Source organism: Pinus tabuliformis, chromosome 1_2, assembly GCF_031772625.1.
Source record: "Pinus tabuliformis cultivar Carrire ecotype Pingquan chromosome 1_2, CPIR1, whole genome shotgun sequence".
Classification (NCBI taxonomy): domain Eukaryota; kingdom Viridiplantae; phylum Streptophyta; class Pinopsida; order Pinales; family Pinaceae; genus Pinus; species Pinus tabuliformis.
In genome coordinates this window covers 979,076,587-979,097,266 of record NC_142298.1, presented here as the reverse complement: position 1 = coordinate 979,097,266, position 20,680 = coordinate 979,076,587, and the positions used below count along the sequence as shown (strand labels likewise).

The 20,680-nt window shown below is 34.2% G+C and overlaps 1 pseudogene across 2 annotated transcripts in view; it reads right to left on the bottom strand.

The window, feature by feature from the left end:
- Window positions 1-6,032: 6,032 nt before the first annotated feature.
- LOC149209279 (G-type lectin S-receptor-like serine/threonine-protein kinase SD2-5 pseudogene) overlaps window positions 6,033-20,680 on the bottom strand; it is a 33,335-nt pseudogene continuing 18,687 nt past the window's right edge. Inside the window, exons 1-2 of one of the 2 annotated variants that reach the window (XR_016252853.1) lie at window positions 20,435-20,625; window positions 6,033-8,134 (exon numbers count right to left, since the gene is read on the bottom strand). The product of XR_016252853.1 is annotated as a G-type lectin S-receptor-like serine/threonine-protein kinase SD2-5 pseudogene, transcript variant X2 (transcript). Of the gene's footprint in view, window positions 8,135-20,434; window positions 20,626-20,680 lie in introns of those variants that run through there. The other variant, XR_016252852.1, reaches the window with a different exon arrangement.

Here is a 20,680-nt window from a genome sequence, read left to right as displayed (position 1 = left end):
AGTTCTTGGACTCGTATAACTACCCACACTGACCCAAGGATTAGTTATCTAACAGTCCCCTCTTAATCCGAAGGGATATACCAAAGTCCAGGAACGAGAGCTCAAAATGCAGAAATGCATCTCAGGTAAGAGTTGAATGTCTCTCAAGAAATGGTTTTAAAAGATAACCATAAACCAATATGGGAGAACTCAAGGTCTCAACCAACACTAACTCTGTAACCTTCATAGCTGTTCTCATAACAACAAAAAATGTGGTTTTAAGGTGACCACAAAATTTGGAACTATCACAATAGTTCCTCGAATAATTCCAAACATGGAAGTGCTCAATCAACTCAAACGACTCAAATCTGACTGAGGCTCGCTTGACATCTAGAAATCTAACCTGTAGCAGACCCTTAACCATTCCCCATTTGTCGGATACAAGGTGAGAAGTACTCTTCATTACTACAAGGCTGCTCATCACTCTGGAACATATTTTTCGATATACCTTGTAAATCTTCTTGGTTGTTTTGGTCCAATCCCAAAAAGCAATCCATCCAAAATTTACCTTCTCTCTTGCAATAGACTTCTTTCTAGAACATCTATTTGTATGATGATTTCGATTTCCGCAATGCTCACACCGGTGAAGATCAACACACCGATCTTTCACATGTCCAACTCTGTTACACTGTTGGCATCTATCAACTTGGTCGGGAACAACACTGGCTTGGTATGAAACAAAATTGTCCAGAAATCCAACGCTTCGAAATTGTATCGGTTTCGCAAAATCTGGTATGTGAAAATATACATCCAGAATATCCTCTTTGTAACCCAAACCAATTCTGTGTTTATTGTGTCTAATCTCTTCCCATGGCATTATGAAATTTTTGGGAATATCAGGCTTCTCATCAGGACTTTCAGTTGCATTTCCTTTTGTAGATCTTCGTAAAGGTTGTTGAAGTGGTTGTGATGGTTGCTCATCTTGAAGAACAGGCTCAATAACAGGCTCTTGAAGAGAAATTTCTAGTCCTGCCGAAACATTACTCTGATTATTTTATGAGTGAAGATCAGGCTCAAACACACTATTATTCTGATCAAGAAGGGGTTCAAAATTCTTCTTTTGTAGTTCTTCTTGCTAAAACTGGGATTCTAGTTCCAAAATTTCAATTTTTCTTTTTGCATTTTGCAAATATATTTGGATGTCAAAGAGCGTATCCTTGCTGACTTGAACACTATTATGAACACTGGATGACATTCGATTTCATAATAACTGCAACAAATCATTGACTTTGGCTATGTTCTTAAACAATCAACTTTGAAATAGGGGTGTCGGTTACCACTGAAAATGCACCGAATACAAACAAATTTATGATGATTTAACTGGGTGTCGGGTTCAACCAAAAATGCACCCTTTTACAATGTAGAATCAACAATGCAAATATTGCAAAAAATATGTGCTCTTAACAACTTCAAAAAATGTTGCACAAAAATTTGAACTTATGACCTCATAATCCTCAATATACTAAATTAGCTCTTCTAACCACCATGCCCTTTTACTTTCTTGATTTTATATTTTGTAAATTCTATAATGAATGTTCAATGAAATTCAAAAACATGATGTCAATTTCTTCTATCCTGGGATTCTGACTGCTAGGGAATTTAAACTTTAAACTTTCACTATTCAGGATAACATTTCTAGGAAATGATGTGGAAGAATCCAGTCATCAATATGTTATAGTAAACTGTGTTTCGAACTCCTTCAACGCCAACTGAATCAGGAACTTATGTTAATTGTCAGTTTTATCAAGCTTGCAGGCTTAAATTGGGTCCTTAAAATCTCGCTGGCTTGAATTTCTCGACCAAGGCCCACATTGTTGTTCCAATCCAGCGTTAAACTACTTCTTCAAGCGATGGCCCACTAATACCTCTTCAAATGGTGACTTCCAAAAAACTGACATAAGCTTCCACTACAGTCTCCTTCACAATTCGCCACTGCTGTAATGGGCACCACCGCCAAAGGTAATCCAGACCCGTCAAAAGCTCCTCTGTGTCTGTTGCAACCAATCTTCTCTACGTATGCCCTCACATCTCTCCCCAACTTGTTAGTTCAAAGATAATCGAACTACTAGAGCACTCCAGGACATCATAGCGGTTTCAAGGGCTGAGTCTGTAGGAATCAACCAAATGCGTAATAGTCAGACAAAACCAACGACTCCACCAACAATAACCCATTCCAATTTTTTTTAAAACCCAAAAGACAATTTCAAACAGCGAATTGAGCCCAGCCTTTGAACCCAACTTTTGGAATTTGATTTATCATTAAGTCACAGTTATTAAAAAGCCAAAATTTCTATTTAAATATTGATAACAGTGATGACTACAATAATAATCGCTTGCAATGTTTCCAATGGTAGTACATTTGATCAGAAATAAAGAACTAAAACTCTCTTTGAATACCAGCAATTTTCAAAACCACAACAGTGCAAATTATAGTACCTCACAAACTAAAATTCATTTCAGATTTCGTTTGCAAAAAAAAAATTCCTTAAGGTTCATCTTCTAACTCGCTGCCTCTAAGCGGAATTCTTCAGATTTAGTCATAGTTAATTTGCAGGGTTTGCTTTTCACTTTTGAGTGGTATTTGTAAATGAAATAAACGTTGCTTTCCTTAGTTTCTCATCGAGGTTTTAAAATTTCAAAGCAACAACTCTTCCCCATGTGTGGCAAATCGCACCTTTGCCTCGGAGAATGCAAAAATCCAAATAGGCTATGGCGTTGCTCCTTCGATCAAATTTGTGACAAGGAAATCTCTTTTCTTATCAAAAATTCAATTCAATGCTACCGATTCAAACAACACAAACAACCCATAAAAAATTCTTGATAGATATCACTAATAATTTCGTTGGATTTTAACAAAACAACGTGGTCAGTTCCATTTGTTATCTCCGTCACTTTTTTTCTTTTGCTTGGATCTCTATAACGTAAAAAATAGTTACCACTGCATCTACTTCTAAACTCAAAAATAATTTATTCAAAACACAATTTACAGACCCTGAATTACAACTTCCCCTAAAGTGAGTGATAAGCAGTGAAGTTTGCCAAGATGTCTTCACATAAGCCATACTTCAATAAAAATCAGTTAATGAATAGGAAAACTTACTCAAACCTTGGAGCGGTTCTCTCACAAATTTTCTAGACTTGCGGCAATGCACACCGATGAGATTTCTTTGATTTCTGTGGCAACATATGCAGTCAACCAACCACAGGGTATTTGATAGCATGCAATGTTCCAAACTCAATTTTTCAACAGCGTGCAAGGCAGACGCAGTATTTCAACAATGCCCAAATATCCATGGCCACAAAATTAGTGGCTCATCTCCTCGAACCAGCGCTCTGATACCATTGTAAGACAATTCAATCAGAAACCAAATAATCTGTATATTAAATGATATCAAAGAATTATGTACATGTTGTACATATAAATACATATAGGAAACAATTGAATTAGTTCCTGGGAGTTCTTGGACTCCAGTAACTACCCAAACTGACCCAAGGTTAATCTCGAGGATTAGTTATCTAACAGAAAAAATGTGGATAGAGAGAGAGGAGGAGTGATAAGGGAGATAGAGAGAGAGGGAGAGAGGATAGCAGGAGGAAAGAGAGATAAACAGGGGAGAGAGAGAGTGAAGGGGAAGAGAGAGGGAGATATATATAGATATGGAGAAAGAGTGTGTATGTTTTGCAGATGATATAGAGAGACAAAGGAGAGGAATAGGGATATATATATATATATATATATATATATATATATATATATATATGGGAGGTGAAGAGAGAGAAGAAGAAAAAGATAGAGACAGGGAGGGAGAGATAGATAGATATGGAAAGCGTGTGTGTGTGTGTGTGTGTGTTTTGGGGGGGTGAAATAGAGAGATGGAGGGAGGTATAGATATAAATGAAGGGGGAGAGAGGGAATAATATTTCTTGTACTATATGCATTGATTTCAGTGTAAATGATGATTTTTAATTCTATTTGATTGCTTGCACTAGATGCATTGATTTCAGTGTAGATGGCAATTTCTAATTATATTTGATTGCTTGCACTAGATGTATTGATATCAGTTTAGATGTTGATTTCTAATCCTATTTGATTACTTGCTCTACATGAATTGATTTTAGCATACATGAATTGATTTTAGCAGCCTTATCTGGTAGAAAACCACACGAGTGGTACATGTAAATTCTTAAGCATCTGTACAGGTTACATGAGAAGCCTGGAGTGTAGGCGTGGGCATTTTCTATGGCTGTATTTTGTTAAAAAGGGATGATTTTGCTCTTTCAAGTTACCTTCCAGTGTCACGGATTTCTTCGATGAAGAGACCCATTGATTTTCTATGGCTGTATTTTGTTGAGAAGGGATGATTTCGCTCTTTCGAGTTACCTTCCAGGTGTCACAGATTTCTCCGATGAAATTTGTACTTACAAACTAGTCGAAAAGTCTATCTTAGGAAAACTTGAACGCCCATTTCACTTCGTGTATATATATATATATATATATATATATATATATATATGGGTTTAGTTGGTTAAAATTGTGTTGCTGGAAAAATTTTGGTAGTAGACTGCTATGTTTAGGATGGCCATTCCACTTACGATGTACAGCGCTTCATGTTTTATGGGTTTTGATTTTTTAAATGTTGAGTGGATTGCACGTTCAAATTATATATTTATTATAATTATGGTATATTTATTTATGATGATAATTTTTATATGAATTGTATTTAGTCAGATTTTTTGAAAGTTTTTTTTGGGTTTTTTTAGTTTATTTTTTCTTAAATTTGGCAGGAATTTATTGAAATCACCAGCTTGATGGGTAACCCCTGTACAATGGAAGTGCCCTAAGAGTTTTTCAAGATGCTAAATTCATACATATGATCAAAAAACCAATTTAAATAACACAAATCAAGATACCTGCACCAAAAATCCTCAAAAAAACTCATAAATATATTTATTTATGATGATTGTTCTTATTTAAATTTTTTTACTCAATTTATATTTAAAATTAAAAATTAAATTTTTATTTAAAAATAAATTTAATTAAAGGTTTTTTTTAGTATTTTTAAATTTTAGAATATAAATTTTACTGTACATTTAAAAAACAATTTAAACAATAAAATTTTCAAAACAATAATACAATTATGTTGTATTTTAGTTTATAACACACTATCAATTACATTGAAAAGAAAACCTTTGTAGTTGTTCTATAATGTGAAAGAAAAGAAATGGGTTTACTTTGTCTTTACTAAAACGTCTCTTGGACGGAAAGGATTTTATTTATTGCGTTTAGTGGGAGAAACGACGTGAATAAAATAGTTACGGGTGGATTTTAATTAGGAGATTGCAATTTTATGACATGATTTCGGATGAGATTGAAACCATATCTTTTGAATTGCACATTTTAATATAAAGATGAATTTAAAATTATGAAGTACTTATATTCTAAAACTTAACAACAAAATATTGCAATTTATAAAACCAACCAGAAAGTCAAAATCAATTAAAAAAAAAAAAACTACTTAGGCAAAAAAACAAAAGGCTAGCTTAAATTAGCTTTTTACAACTGCAAATCAGTTCCCATGGCATTATAAAATTTTTGGGAATATCAGGATTCTCATAAGAACTTTCAGTTGCATTTCCTTTTGTAGATCTTCATAAAGGTTGTTGAAGTGGTTGTGATGGTTGCTCATCTTGAAGAACAGGCTCAAGAACACGCTCTTCAGGAGCAATTTCTAGTCCTGCCGAAACATTACTCTGATTATTTTATGAGTGGTGATCATGCTCAAACACACTATTATTTTGAACAAGAATGGGTTCAAAATTCTTCTTTTGCAGTTCTTCTTGTTGAAACTGGGATTCTTGTTCCAAAAATTCAATTTTGCTTTTTGCATTTTGCAAATATATTTGGATGTCAAAGAGCGTATCCTTGCTGACTTGGACACTATTATGAACATTGGATGACATTAGATTGCATAATAACTGCAACAAATCATTGAATTTGGCCATGTTCTTAAACAATCAACTTTGGAATAGGGGTGTCAGCTACCACTGAAAATGCACCCAATACAAACAAATTTATGATGATGTAATTGGGTGTCGGGTTCAACCGAAAATGCACCCTTTTACAATGTAGAATCAACAATGAAAATATTGCAAAAAATATGTGCTCTTAACAACTTCAAACAATGTCTCCACTAAAAATTGAACTTATGACCTCATAATCCTCAATATACTAAATTAGCTCTTTTAACCACCATGCCCTTTTACTTTCTTGTTTTTATATTTTGTAAATTCTATAATCAATGTTCAATTATTTTCAAGAACATGATGTCAATTTCTTCTATCCTGGGATTCTGACTGCTAGGGAATTTAAACTTTAAACTTTCACTATTTAGGATAACATATGCAGGAAATGATGTGGAAGAATCAGTCATCAATATGTTATAGTAAACTGTGTTTCGAACTCCTCCAGCATCAACTGAATCAGGAACTTATGTTAATTGTCAGTTTTATCAAGCTTGCAGGCTTAAATTGGGTCCTTAAAATTTCGCTGGCTTAAATTGCTCGACCAAGGCCCACATTGTTGTTCCAATCCAGCATTAAACTTCTTCTTCAAGCGATGGCCCACTGATACCTCTTCAAATGGTGACTTCCAAAACACTGACATAAGCTTCCACTACGGTCTCCTTCACAATTCGCCACTGCTGTAATGGGCACCACCGCCAAAGGTAATCGAGACCCGTCAAAATCCCCTCTGTGTCTGTTGCAACCAATCTTCTCTACATATGCCCTCACGTCTCTCCCCAACTTGTTAGTTCAAAGACAATCGAACTGCTAGAGCACTCCAGGACATCATAGCAGTTTCAAGGGCTGAGTCTGTAGGAATGAACCAAATGCGTAACAATTGGACAAGACCTACGACTCCACCAACAATAACCCATTCCAATTTTTTTTAAACCCAAAATACAATTTCAAATGACGAATTGAGCCCAGCCTTTGAACCCAACTTTTGGAATTTAATTTATCATTAGGTCACAGTTATTAAAAAGCCAAAATTTCTATTTAAATATTGATAACAGTGATGACTAAAACAATAATTGCTTGCAACGTTTCCAATGGTAGTACCTTTGATCAGAAATAAAGAACTAAAGCTTTCTTTGAATATCAACAATTTTCGAAACCACAACAATGCAAATTATAGTACCTCACAAACTAAAATTCGTTTCAGATTTCGTTTGCCAAAAAAATGCCTCAAGGTTCATCTTCTAACTCGCTGCCTCTGCGCAGAATTCTTCAGATTTAGTCATAGTTAATTTGCAGGGTTTGATTTTCACTTTTGAGTGGTATTTGTAAATGAAATAAACATTGTTTTACTTAGTTTCTCATCGGGCTTTTAAAATTTCAAAGCGACAACTCTTCCCCATCTATGGCAAATCGTACCTCTGCCTCGGAGAATGCAAAAATCCAAACAGGCTAGGGCGTTGCTCCTTCGATCAAATTTGTGACAAGGAAATCTCTTTTCTTATAAAAAAATTCAATTCAACACTACCGATTCAAACAACACAAACAATCCATAAAAAATTCTTGATAGATATCACTAATAATTTTGTTGGATTTTGACAAAACAATGTGGTCAGTTCCATTTGTTGTCTCCATCACTTTTTTCTTTTGCTTGGTTCTTTATAACATAAGCAACAGTTACCACTGCATGTACTTCTGAACTCAAAAATAATTTATTCAAAACACAATTTACAAACCCTGAATTACAACTTCCCCTCAAGTGTGTGATAAGCTATAAAGTTTGCCAGGATGTCTTCACATACCCAGACATCAATAAGAATCGGTTAATGAATAGGAAAACTTACTCAACCCTTGGAGATGTTCTCTCACAAATTTTCTAGACTTGCGACAATGCACACCAATGATATTTCTTTGATTTCTGCGGCAACATATGCAGCCAGCCAACCACAGGATATTTGATAGAATGCAATGTTCCAAACTCAATTTTTCAGCAGCATGCAAGGCAGACGCAGTATTTCAACAACGCCCAAATATCCATGGCCACAAAATTAGTGGCTCATCTCTTCGAACCAGCGCTCTGATACCATGTAAGACAATTCAACCGGAAACCAAATAAACTATATATTAAATGATATCAAAGAATTATGTACATGTTGTACATATAAATACATATAGTAAACAATTGAATTAGTTCCTGGGAGTTCTTGAACTCCAATAACTACCCAAACTGACCCAAGGTTAATCCCGAGGATTAGTTATCTAACAGAGAAATGTGGAGAGAGAGAGAGAGGGAGTGATAAGGGAGATAGAGAGAGGGAGAGAGGATAGCAGGAGGAAAGAGAGATAAACAAGGGAGAGAGAGAGAGAGAGAAGGGGAAGAGATAGGGAGAGGAAGATGGAGAGAGATATATATAGATATGGAGGAAGAGTGTGTATGTTTTGCGGATGATATAGAGAGACAAAGGAGAGGAAGAGGGATATATCTATATATATATATATATATGGGAGGTGAAGAGAGGGAAGAAGAGAAAGATAGAGCGAGGGAGGGAGAGATAGATAGATATGGAGAGCGAGTCTGTGTGTGTGTTTGAGAGGGGGGGCTGGGGTGAAATAGAGAGACAAAGATGGAGAGATGGAGGGACATATAGATACAAATGCAAGGGGGAGAGAGGGAATAATATTTCTTGTACTATATGCATTGATTTCAGTGTAAATGATGATTTCTAATTCTATTTGATTGCTTGCACTAGATGCATTGATTTTAGTGTAGATGTCGATTTATAATTATATTTGATTGCTTGCAGTAGATGCATTGATTTTAGTTTAGATGTTGATTTCTAATCCTATTTGATTACTTTCTCTAGATGCATTGATTTTAGCATACATTGTGATATCTAATCTTATTTGATTGTTTGCATTAGATGCATTGATTTGAGTGTAGATGTTGATTTCTAATTATATTTGATTGTTTGCACTAGATGTATTGATTTCAGTGTAGATGTTGGTTTCTAATCTTATTTGATTGCTTGCATTATATGCATTGATTCCCATGTAGATGTTGTTTTCTAATCCTATTTGATTGCTTGCATTAAATGGATTAGATGGATTAGATGTTGTTAATCTTGAGACTTTAAATTATTAGAAATATTTTTTAAAATTAGATGGATGGCGGAGAGAGGGAAGAAGATTTCTTGCACTAAATGCATTAATTTCAGTTTAGATGATGATTTTTAATCCTATCTCATTGCTTGCACTAGATGCATTAATTTCAGTGTAGATGTTGGTTTCTGATTATATTTGATTGCTTGCACTAAATGCATTGATTTCCGTGTAGATGTGGATTTCTAATCGCATTTCATTGCTTGCACTAGATGCATGGATTTTAGTGTAGATGTGGATTTCTAATCCTATTTGATTGCTTGCACTAGATGCATGGATTGCATTGAGATGTGGATTTCTAATCCTATTTGATTGCTTGAACTAGATGCATTTATTTCAATGTAAATGTTGATTTTTAATCTCATTTGATTGCTTGCATTATATGCATTGATTTTAGTGTAGATGTTGTTTTCTAATCTTATTTGATTGTTTGCATTAGATGTTGTTAATCTTGAGGTTGTACATTATTAAAAAAATTATTTTTCAATATCTATTTAATAACATGTAGAGGATACTATTAAAAAATAATTATCTGTCAAAAGTTGTGATACGTAGAATTCAAATGAAAAAGATGTGTAGAATCAATGCTCCTACAAAGTGCAAATTAATTCTTGACAAGATCGTCTCTTTTTTTCATCACCAACTAATTACTAATACATAATTACATATATACAAAATTACTAATAGATTAATTTCATACAACAATGTATCCAAAATATTTATAAGAGGAAAATGTATTTTATAAACATAAAAACAAATCAAAATATTTTTGAAGAAGATGTGATAATTGTTTGGAAAAACAAATAATGTAAAGCTTTTATAAATCTGGCCACTCATTAAAAATAATTCAAAAATACATTATTTCTTGACTTTGCAAAATAGACTATAGATAAAAAAATCATCAAAATATTCTTGAAGGAAATAAATTATTTCAAACATAAACAAATAAACAAATTATTTCAAGAGTAATATTGAGACATTAAATTATTAAAACTACTCTTCAATATATATTTTGTAATATTTGGAGGAACACTATTTAGAATTTATGATACTTAAAATAAAATGAAATAGATGTGAAATATTAATCCTCCTACAGACTATTAACAAGATTGTCTCGCTTCTTAATCACCAACTAATTACTAATAAACAATTACATACACATATAAAAATATGATACACTAACCGTAACATTAAAAAACATTACCATCTAAATCCAAACGCGCAAACCACTCAAAGTATCCAAGCAAAAACATACAAACCATCCAAGAGAAGCAACACAGACCAAAACAAAGAAGAGAATGATATGGTCAGGCCAAACAAAGAAAATATAATGTGAATTTTGAGTTTTATCTCAAACATATACATAATAATAATAATTTAAAAATGTGACATTGTTTCTGTCAACCAAAAAACATTACCATCTAAATCCAAACGCACAAACCACTCAAAGTATCAAAGCACAAATATCCAAATTATTCAAGGAAAGCAACACATACCAAAATAAAAAAGAGAATGATATAGCCATGCCAAACAAAGAAAACATAATGTGAATTTTAAATTTTATCTCAATCATATACATAATAATATTAATTAAAAAATGTGACATTCTCTCAACCAAAACTAATGTAGATCTATTTATTCCCAAATCTATCATGGGCCAACAAAGATAAATCCAATATTAAATAAATCTAAACTGTTCTTAAACTCTCCAAAAATCACAACATAGGTAATGCTCTTTCGATAGCCTACATGGTGCTATGAGCTACATCCAATTCTGGATCATACAAGTAAAATGGCAACTGGTTAATCAAGAAGTCGATACTATGGTACAGGTTATCCCTAAGTATTTTGTTTTGAAGAACAAGAACTTCGAATACTCAAGTAGTTTAGTTATACGTAAGGTTTTTTTTTAAGAACAAGAACTTCGTATACTCCAGTAGTTATAGTACTAAAACCTTACCACAAGTTATGTTTGCAACGCCGGGTATTGATGGGATTAGTAGGGAGAAAAAAACGAACGGAGAAAAGAAAAGCAAATTCCGCTTCACCACGTAATGAGCGACATACATTCAAGGAAGATCATCAATTATTTTATGCAAGATTATCGGAAATTTGCTTTGGCTATCCGGATCCATCCGTGTATCCGTCCTTGTGTTGAAACTTCAAAGAATGTATATTATCGACTTGTGCACGACTAATAGGCTGACAACAAGAGACTCTTTTTGGGAGTGTAAGTTTTGATAGTTTGAATTCATATTGAATGCCGTTGCTTCTGGCAAAATTGTAGAACTGTAGAAAGTGTCTGAAATTGGACACTCCAATCATCATGAGGAAGCCTATGATGATGATAATGTCTATAAAGAAAGCTTATGATGATGATAATGTGTGTGAAACTGGAAGCTCCACTCATCATTCAAAAAAAATTGATGATGAGTGTAGCGTCTACACGTTCCATAGTTTTTCCAGAAACAACAACAATATTCGATGAGAAGTCTTTATGTTTAATCACACTTATAAAAAATAATATAAAAATTAATATAGGACAAGGATAATGAACATTTATTTAAAAATGAAATGGAGAAAACAATTAGTGGAGAGGAAATATCCGAACATATATTGGTGTTGGAAAGAAGGAAAAACTGTGTACTTGTAGAGAGTTAATCACAAAAGTTCGCAATTATTTTAATTTGGAAATAATGTTTACATTAGTAAATAAGTAAGATTAGTTTGTTGGTTGTTGAGTTTTGTTGAGAGCTTTTTTCAACCGGCATTTTTTTTTTGGAATCCGCTGGATCTCATGAGCACTATTTATGTGACATGTAATTTAACTTTGAATGAAAAATACTATAATTTTGCGTAATTTTGGCTTTTGAATCCGAGCCAACTCTGACTTAACTCCCTTCCCGGAGGGAAAAAGAATGGGAAAGTCGTAATTTCTAAACACTTTGTGAGAGTGACAGTTTTCAGTCTATTTTTTCAGAAGAAAAAAGCAGATATATATTCAATATTTTTTTCCAGAAGAAAAAAGCAGATACATATTCAATATTTTTTTTTTCAGAAAAAAAGCAGATATATACTCAATATTGAGAAGTTCTTACAGGTCTACATTTTTTCAAAGACTGTCTATAGGATTTCAGACATCAAATGGATATAATCTTCGATCTTAATACAAAAAAAATGCTGAAATAGTCATCTGAGATATTGAGTAATGCCATCAGAGATCAACCAAAAAAGATAGTATGCAATTTGGAAAGAGGGAAAAAGTTTTGCAATAGAGAAATCCAATCATTAGTCAGGAATTAGAAAGTTCCCAGCATCGAGCCAAGTCTCTTGCAATTCAATGGTCACATGTAAACCATCAAGATCCGAATCCAAAACATTTTTTAATAATCTGTCTGCTTCAGAATTTCAGTTTCTGCTAATATGCTGCATTGTGGGGTTTTTGAGTCTGGTTTTTGAGTCTATATAGGTTTGCGAAGTGTGAATCCGAGCGAACTCTGACTTAACTCCTTTCCCGGAGGGCCAGAAAAATGGGGAAGTCATAATTTTTAATTACTCTTTAAATATAGGTTTGCGTGGTGTGAGAGTGACAGTTTTCAGTCTATATGTATATGTATATATATAATTGTGTGATATCCCAGCCAACTATGACTTAACTCCCTTCCGGAGGGCCAAAAAGTAAGAGAGCCAAAAAAATTGAGGAAGTCTGTAATTTCTAAATACTCTGTAAATAGGTTTGCCGAGTGTGAGAGTGACAGTTTTCAGTCTATATAAGTTTGCGAAATGTGAAAGCGACAGTTCTCAGTCTATATGTATATGTATAAATATATAGTTGTGTGATATCCTAGACAACTCCCTCCCTTCCTGGATGGCCGAAAAAAGAGGGCCAAAGTTAATTTCTAAATACTATGTAAATAGGTTTGCGCAGTGTGAGAGTGACATTTTTCAGCCTATGTGTATATCTATATATATAGTTGTGTGATATATCATTTTCATAGTGGTTGTCTAGTGAGCTTGAGGAGGAGAGAGTCGCTGCATGGAGAGATTTACTAACGGAGGGAGCATCGTTCTGAGGACTTGTTCCAATGAGTTCTGTCGGCAGACGAGGCCCAGGGAGTCCTGCGCATGTCCAAAGTGCTGGACCACTCACAGTCAAAATGGATGAACGTGAATCGGCCACCCTGCCCATCTGCGTTCGGATTATTTACGCTCAGATCCGCTGCTTGATCTGGTGACAGGTATTAGATGGACGCCTGTATACATTGCGGTCGAACAGTTCTTTGAGTTAGGAGTTAACTAAGAGCGACGTGCTCTGCTACATCATGGTGTTGTTGGAAATAATCACGGGGAGTGAGAATACTTAGAAACGCTGAAGACTCATGAAAATGAGCTTGGTCATTGCATTAACAAACATGCAAATTTATACACACGGATAGCCGTAAATTCTATAGTCATCTGCCGACTACCGTCGCTTGCTGCCAATTTCTCTAGAAGACGCCGACTTCTCTAGAAGACGCTAGGTTCTGCTTTTAATGCTGGTGGTTGGATTTATCAATGGTTTCCAACACTCGCCCTTAAATCCAACCATATGACAACTATACTATATATAAGACACTGTAAACATACTCCTAATTGACATGCCTGCTGGTCTAAGTCTCAGCTAGGCTTACAACAAACATTTCATTTTTCCCTTCTTGCTAAAGGCTCCATGCTTGTTCATTTGCTGATATAGTTTCATCTTCACCTTCCTGGGTTTACTTATGAAATTCCTTTGCTCCTTGTTTACGTACTTAACGTCAACAACCCCTTCTGGATTGGGATGCAATGCAAGATCCTGAACAAGGTAATCTAATTCATGTTCTCCCCACTTTCCATGAGGAACCAGCAAACGAGCCACCAAAATGCAGTCATTTTTTAACATGAGTGGCCTTGGAAGAACATCCATGGTAGTATCCTCCACAATCGCACTCATCTTGAAAGCAGATCCAATACAACTTCTAACAATTGGGTTATGAGAGAGACAAGTTTTACTTTGAGTGATTTCTTCAACGACATGATCCTCAACAACATGAGTGATTTCTTCAACAGCATGATCCTCGACAACATGAGTGATTTCTTGAACAACATGATCCTCAACATGACATTGTTTGTCCAAGAACTCAAAAATACTGCTAATCCCAAATGGGTTCCTGAGAAAATGATCATCGAAAGGATCATTGTCAAAAAGGTCTAAAAAGATAGACATATCAGCTATTCTTAAATTTTCCTTAAACTCTTGCCAGCTTTGACTTCAGAGTAGCACCAGGCTGTAGGCAAACAGATTCGAAACCCACAACTTTGGATTTCATACAGTCAAGACACACCCACACAATTCAGGCAGACACAGTCAGTCAAAAAACTCCTTCAAGTTAAATCTAAACTAAAATATAATCATTGTTTCTGATGATTTCACTAACAGATTAAGCACTGTGCATGAAATAAAAGAAAATCTGTAAATCATTGCGCGGACCCATAGAAAGGGCAGAAATTGAATTTCCATTCCAACAAGCAAGAACAGGACCAGCAGCGTAGTTTTCCAGGAAGGGAATCGGTCTCTGCTCAGCAAACAGCTATACCCTTCTCTCAAATCGATTTACACCGTCGCCTCAGCGAACTGCTTTCTTCAGAATGCACCAGCACAAACCTATGCACAGCTGCTCTCCACTCTCATCGCACCACAGCTCGTTCTTCTCTAGAGCACACAACTCTTTCTTCTCCGCACATCAAAACGAACAACGCAGGCCAAACACAAGTATCCTTTCAGCAACAAACAAGACACTCGGCTACAGTCTCCAGTTCTTCATCCAACGGACCACTCTGTCGGCCAGCAAGCACAAAGCAGCCTCACCAACACCAGAAAACACAACTCTGTCGCCCATGCTCACGGCTCACCAACACGCCTCTTCAAGCCACACTGTCAACAACAGCGCTTCGACTTGCGCTCCATACAGAGACTTCACAACACACACCAGAGCTACCACAACTTCCAACAGCAAGAAATCAAGCATGTATGTATTCCTGTGCTTTCACCTTTTGGTGGGATTGAGAAAGACAGTATTCCAGGTTCATAGGTCACATCTAACTCCACAGTAGTCAGTAACAACGGTAAAGGTTGGGACACTCAAATATCAGAAATCAATAGAATATGGAATATATCAGGGACAACATACGGTGGCTCAATCATTTTTCTTTGAAAAATATTACCTTTTTTAAGATAATCTACCCCCGGAGTTTGCTCAACATTGCCTCCTTCAGTTGAGAAAGGACAACAACAGAAGCCTTAACAAGATCATCGACTTCTTAGCTCTGGAGAAAATGGGGCCTTCACAGCTGCCGCCGCTTCGAAAGTTGATACTACAGCAAGTTTTGGTTAAATTTTCAAACAGGACAATCTAATCCATTTGGTACTGTTGAACAGCCAGCACAGAGCTCAAACAACTCCAGCATTTTTCACACAGCAGGAGCCACACCGCTCCGCCTCACCTCACACGGTCTGCGCTTAACACGACACTCTTCAACGCTTCTAGACAGCGCTACGCACTCCACACTGCGGCTTGATTGGCCGCACCAATCTACACACCACGGGAAGACTCTACCTGCGTTTCACACCACAGAGCCCTCACGAACCTCGCCAAACACAGCTCACCTGTGCTCTGATACCAACTTAGAAACACTGAAGACTCATGAAAATGAGCTTGGTCATTGCATTAACAAACATGCAAATTTATACACACGGATAGCCGTAAATTCTAGAGTAATCTGCCGACTACAGCCGCTCATAGTTACCAAATTCGGCCGTATTGCCGAAAAAAATTCGTAAATTCGACGGTTCGGTTCGATTCGCGAATTAAAACGGCAATTCGGATTCGGTAAAATGCATTTGATATTTCAGTTCACGATATTATATTCTTCGCAGATTTTTAATAATGGTTATAAATTCGAGCATCCCGTTTACTGTAAATGGCATACAATTAACGTTTAACGTTAATAAACGATAATAGTAGATGTAGTTTTAGGCAACCAGAAATTTACAAGAAATGAAATATTTAGAAATTTAATGAATAATTAGAAATTTATGATAATTATAAAATTGTATAAATTATTTGAGTAAATAGAAAATTTAGTTTTTTTCAAAAAGGATTTTTTTTTATTGAAATTTAGTAATTGATAATTTAAATATATATTTTTAAAAAATATTTATATATATATTTTATTATCAATCTAAAATGCTTGATAACATAAAATTTAGATGGTTTATTGTAATGTGGAATATTTTGGAAATTCACTCTATTATTAATTATCATATAATTTACGTGTAACAATACAAAAATTCTTAAACCTATTATCATACTTGCTATTTTAACTGTAAAACTAAAAGTCTAATATTAATTTTATGTGCAAATTCAAATAATTTTAAAACATTTTTTTTATCATTTTCAATATTATAAATTATACCTTTGAATGATTTAAAACATTGGAAAAATAATATATTTAAATATATGTAAAAGATATATTGCCGAAATTTTAATTTTTGTAACTATGTTTTAAATCATAGTTACCAAATTTGGTCGTATTGCCCAAAAAAAAAACGAAAATACAATAGTATGATTCGGTTCTGCTACGAATTGGAAATTGCAATTTGGTACTTATTTTATATATATATATATTATATTATATTAACAAAAAATAAATGAATTGTAAATGGTAGGTTAAAATATTACAATTAGGATGGAATTAGCGAATAATTTTTTTTATGTTTTTAAAAAAATATAATAAAGTGTAAATTTAGGTTAAGAATAATATTACAATTATGATGGAATTTGGTAAAGTGATTTTTAAATAATAAAAATTTAATATTTAAAATAGAAATTTCTATATTATTTAATTTTATAAGAATATTCTTAATATAAAAATTAATATTTAAATAGAAATTATATATTATTCAAAACATTAAAAGTATAAATTTCCAATTTAAAAAAAAAATGTAGTTACCATCAAAATTGTTAATAAAAAGTTTAATATTAAATAGAAATTTCTACATTACTTAAAACATTAAAAACATAATATTCAATATTAAAAAAATTGCAGTTACGATCTAATATGGCAAGGATTTTTGTTAATAAAAAATTAAATATTTAAAGATTAAAAATAGAATTTGCTATATTAAAAAAAGAATAGTAAATAGTAAATTGCATATAAAAAAATTACAGTTGTAAAAAAACAATAAGTTTATATATTAAAATATTGTAGAAAATAGTAAGTTTAAATAGTTAAAAATAATAATTTCATACAGAAAATAATAAATTTTTATTTATAAATATTTTTAAAATATATAATTTCCATTTTTTTGGATTTGATTGAGTGATTTTTTTTAAAACATATTGTAAATATAGATTTTTATTTTTTTTTTAATAATTTAATTTTGGAAGAGCTAATTTTTCCGAATTTTTTCCGTATTATATTTTTGGTAGTCGAATTTTTTCCGTACCGAATCGAATTCGAATTCGTATTCGAATTCGAATTTGGTAACTATGCAGCCGCTTGCTGCCGAATTCTCCAGAAACGCCGACTTCTCTAGAAGACGCTAGGTTCTGCTTTTAATGCTGGTGGTTGGAATTATCAATGTTTTCCAACAAGAATTCCATTGGACTTTAAACTTCCTTTCATTTCATGGATAGATGGCAGAATGCAAATGATACAAGCAGTGAATCAGAGTAGAGAACTCGTGCGACCCTGTTGGCATGCTAAACAGAATAATACAGTCATTGTATTAGTTAAGTCGAGGAAACCCACCTCATCTCGTTTTTACCAGTGGACTTAGCCTGTCGATGTCAGCGATCTTCACCGGAACTTCTATCCCGAGCAAACCCACCTCATCTCACTTTTACCCACAGTCGAGAGGCCGAATAAATTGTGAGTGTACTGTAAATGAAATTTTTGAACAAGGGATTTTGTTTTTCTTACAGCCTATGTGCTCTGTAACTGAGAGGGTTTCTTTCGTTGACTATCAATTGTTGCAAGAAGAGACGAAGTTTGTTGAGGCGTTTTTACTCTGGCAGCAGAAGAAATAATGCTTGCCTGCATTAAAGCTGTCTCTGTATTCATCAACAATTCAGATTACAGAAGTCTCTTCATAAGTGACAGTTCCTATGCCTGTGCTTGGTAAGGCTGTTGGGTTCAATGTGCTTGCCAGGTTAGGCTCCATAATCTGTCCAACTACTTATACTGGATACCATAGGCTCTGAAACGTGAAGTAGTGTTTAGTTTCCTGATGAGAAGAAAACATAGTTTCCTGATGAGAAGAAAACATGGCTGTTGTTTTACATTTCAACCCTTAGCCCATACAAATGTACAATGGCTTTATGATTGTTAGGACTACAAATTTCACATACCTTAGAGTTTACTTCACCGACCTACAACTATGAGTTTTGTGACCATAATGGTCAGATTTGGCACCTTAAAAAATTTCCAAAATTTGTTGTCAACTTTGTTATCACTGTTTTCTTTTGTACTTGCCTGCTCTGGTTCCAGATCTTGCGTTTAGTGATGGTGCAACTAAGAATTAGTGAGAGATTCGCTTTGTACGAAGAAGTGGTACCCATCCCCGAGTGCAGTGCAGAACCTTAAACATAATGTACAATTGCCTTTATTCTACTTCAAAGGATAGGATTGCTTGTTTATATCGAAGGTCGTCAAAAACACGACTTTCATGCTTGTAAAGTTTTTTACCAACCTCATCTCACTTTGGGGGCAGTGAATCTATTCACTGCTAGTTAGCTCAACAAACATCCATAATATGCATATTTTTTATTTTTGGGGACTCTAAAGGATTCATCCAATGGGCAAAGGGATTGTCATGTTTTTAGTGTAATTTTCTGACTTATTGGATGAAGCTCATTTTTATCTTGATCAATTCATTTCAAAGCATTAATTTCAATCATATATATACAGAACAGAACCTCATAGCTAATATTCTCCCCAAAAGAGGCATTTCAGCACCTCCTGGAGTCATTCATTATGCTGCTTTCAATCTGGACTCCAGATTTGATTTAAGCTCTATTCCGATATCATAGATTGGACTAGCATATGTCTCTGGTTTCTTTTCCCTTCTTGTTTCGAAACAAAGCATTTCTAAACAGCAGATGAACTTTAAGTGGATGACAGCACAGTAGTCTGTCTATTTTTATTATTTTCTTTTGAGTTTCTTGCTGCTAAGTTTTAGTACTTATCATGGAACAGAATCATGTAACTGTATTTTCTTTAGTAATAATAAAGAAAGCGTTTTTTTCGATTGCAAAAAAAAATTACCAACCGTTAAAAGGTAAAATTGTTTGTGTTAACCTACAGGTTGTAAATTCGTTGCTCAATCTGGCATTTAACCTAACACCTCATCAATTTCTTTGGAAAAAGAACTTTGTGATGTTCCTAATTTTGTTGTGTCATATGAAAGCAAAGAAACGACTTAGTTTTTCTTCACCAGGAAGGTCTTTTGCAATGCATGCATTTAAGTTACTGTGATTCGTGGGAGAAACAAAGTGAATAAAAAGGTCAAGGGCATCATTTAGTTTGGAATTTTTTGATTCTTTCAGTTGGAATCTTTTTTAAATTGTATTTTAAATGTAAAAATAAATTCAACTTAGCTTCAGTAAAAGGATCTGGGCGTATTTTATATTCAAAATGTCAATCATATTCCAGGTGCAGATCACATCGAACATATAAAAAAATACAATCAAAATAACTTTTTAATCAGGATATCAATGTCAATAGGTGAAAGCACATATTTCATGTCAGAACAAAGGAAAAATCCAGACAGATAGCATTCTATTAATGAACTTAAATGCATAGATGGAGGGGGAATGTGATAGACATAGATCCTTTACAAACTCACTCCTTGCGGATTCTTCAGAAGTATGAAAAAATACTTGCTTTTAGTTGTTTGAAGAAAACTCGGCACTTTGCTGAAACGGAAAATGCTTATTTTTATTTGTTTGTAAACAAACTCAGCCCTCTGCATATCCTTGAAAGAATTAAAAACAAACAAATAAACTTACTTTTACAGTTTTAAAGAAACTCAGCACATGCTAACTCTACACCAGAAAATAAAAACACTGATGTTCAGCTATGGATTAAAATTGAGAATCCCACTTTTGGTGTTGTTCAGAAACATAAGGAGACACACCTTCAGCTGAAGAAGACTCATTTTAAGGCCAAATATTCTGCCAAATGTACATAGTTTTGTAGAGACCCATGTCTTAGCGGTCCAAATCCGGCTGCGTCTCGTCGTCAAGCGCGGGGGCGAACGGAAGCGTGCAGGCTAATGGAGGATCCATCAACTCCAAATCTCCTCCAATAATCGCACCACTGTTCCCATTGAAGGTCCTCATAGCGAATTGCCTTGAATACACCACAGCGCTGTTTTGATCAA